The sequence below is a fragment of the Cynoglossus semilaevis genome, chromosome 16 (genome assembly GCF_000523025.1).
Source record: "Cynoglossus semilaevis isolate Cse_v1.0 chromosome 16, Cse_v1.0, whole genome shotgun sequence".
NCBI classification, from domain to species: Eukaryota; Metazoa; Chordata; class Actinopteri; order Pleuronectiformes; family Cynoglossidae; genus Cynoglossus; species Cynoglossus semilaevis.
This window is the reverse complement of record NC_024322.1, coordinates 17,462,558-17,464,534: the sequence shown is the minus strand read 5'-3', so window position 1 is coordinate 17,464,534 and position 1,977 is coordinate 17,462,558. Positions and strand designations below refer to the sequence as shown.

The 1,977-nt window shown below is 43.7% G+C and overlaps 1 long non-coding RNA gene across 1 annotated transcript; it reads left to right on the top strand.

Annotated features, from left to right (window-relative positions):
* The first annotated feature begins 206 nt into the window (after positions 1–206).
* On the top strand, positions 207–1,352 carry LOC112488303 (uncharacterized). The gene is made up of 2 exons (XR_003052214.1): positions 207–895; positions 974–1,352. It is a non-coding gene; the product is annotated as an uncharacterized LOC112488303 (long non-coding RNA).
* Positions 1,353–1,977: the final 625 nt, after the last annotated feature.

The window sequence follows — 1,977 nt, the reverse complement described above, 5'->3', positions numbered from 1 at the left end:
GGCCGGACTGGAGCGAGACGGTCAGAACAAAGAGGCCGGGGCCCCTCCCCCCTTTTCAAATGAATGGAAAGTATAAGTAAATGGAATGTCACTGTGTGTTTTTTTTTTTTTGTGTTTGCAGACCTCGCGTGAAGACCGACGGAGGAGACGGGCAGCCAGAGTCGACGCAGAGTGCTAGTTTTGGCCGCTCTGGAGGAATCAAAGCACTGAGGAGAAACCCAACAACTGGCACTGGTGTGGGAAGGTTCTGGGAATGTTCTGGGCCGGGTCAGCTTCTGATCAGCTGCACTTAAGATCACACAGATGTCAGAGAGTCACAGCTGAAGGCCTGGCAGGACGCCAACACTTACAGTTTCACATCCTAACCACCAGGACCTGTGGACTAATGACGTCCAACCTCAAGGTGGTCGGATCCGATTGTCCTAAAAATAAAAAGAAACTTGTTTCCAAATATACAGAACATCAGTGATCATTGTTTTAAAAATGCTACTAAATGGATTACGAAATTCCTTCCTACATTATTATGTTATTTTGCATTTAAAAGTGAAGACGTATAAAAAAATGTCTTTGATTAGTTGGACAAGAAAGGATGTTATGATGAAGACAAAAAAAACCAGAATAAACTGCCTGAGGCCATGCAGTTATAACAGCTGCCCACTTGGGGCAGTACAGCCCAGAATTTCCAACTTTTTTTTGTTAAACTCTGATTTCTTCATGTCATTTCCCCCGTTAAATTCACCAACAGGGGCGTTTGAATTTCCCACTGTACGTGAACTGCACCGCGGAGCACCTGGAGGTTAAGAAGAGAACTGACACCTGCCCAAATGTCGCTGGGATACACAGGGGAGTGGTTCAAAACAGGGGTTCTCAACCTCTTTACAGTAGATTTCAGAAGGTTGCCAGCTAGCTTGAGGGCATGGTCGCAGTATTTCTGTGTAAATGGTACAAAGATACTGCAGATATGAGTCAGAAGGTTGCTAGCCAGCCTGAGGGCATGGCCGCAGTATTTCTTTGTTGAAATGGTACAAAGATACTGCAGATATGATATCTAAAAAATGAACAAAACTTTGTTGTTGCTGCAAAATATTGTGTGGACCGCCAGACTAAATTCCATGGACTCCGAGAGGCCTGGGAACTCCTGGTTGAGAACCACTGCTTCACAACCACAGAAGCTGCTCCGAGGGTCAGATTTATGACTTTGTTAAAGATCGGTTTGACCAGAGGGAATGGAAGGAATCGAAAGGAATGCTCTTCAAAATAAAACAAAGTTTTCAGCAATTAAAAAAAAAACTGGAACCATTCCAGGAACAATTAGTGCAGGACAAGAACCTAAAGTATAATCATTTATACCAGAGTCCACAGTCGAAGGTGAAGAAACTGGCCGCTTTTAAGAATCCATCCAAACCAAAAACAGAAAGATTCTAATGAGTTCATCTCTCCGACAAAACAAACCCTGAAAGTCTGGAGCAGGATTGGCCGAGGTCCGGTACGGTACCAGTGTCACGGCGCTGAACGACCGCACCGTCATCAGTGTTCAGGGACAAACAGAGAGAGAAATGCTACTTAACACACATTAGTGTAACCAAGTTCCGCAAACGGTGCCTTCAGGGACACCGGGAAAACACCGGAAAAACACCGGGAGAACGGGGCCAGGTGTAACTGTTGGATACCGACTTACAAAAACAATATCGTAGTATTTCAGTATGTATAGATATACAGTATATATAATATAGCCATTTCTTTTCATATAAATCTAATATTAACAGACAGTAAATACACAATTTGTCAAAAATGAAGAGAGAGAGAGAAAAAAAAAAGAAACAGCAGAAAAGTGTAGAAAAGAACAACGACATGAGTCAAGTCCACTGAAGGTGAAGACAGTGAGAAGATCAACCAGAGTCAGTGGATCATGAGCCGGGGGCAGAACACTCGTCTGTACAGTAAACATCACTCAACACCACAGCACTGGTTCTGTTC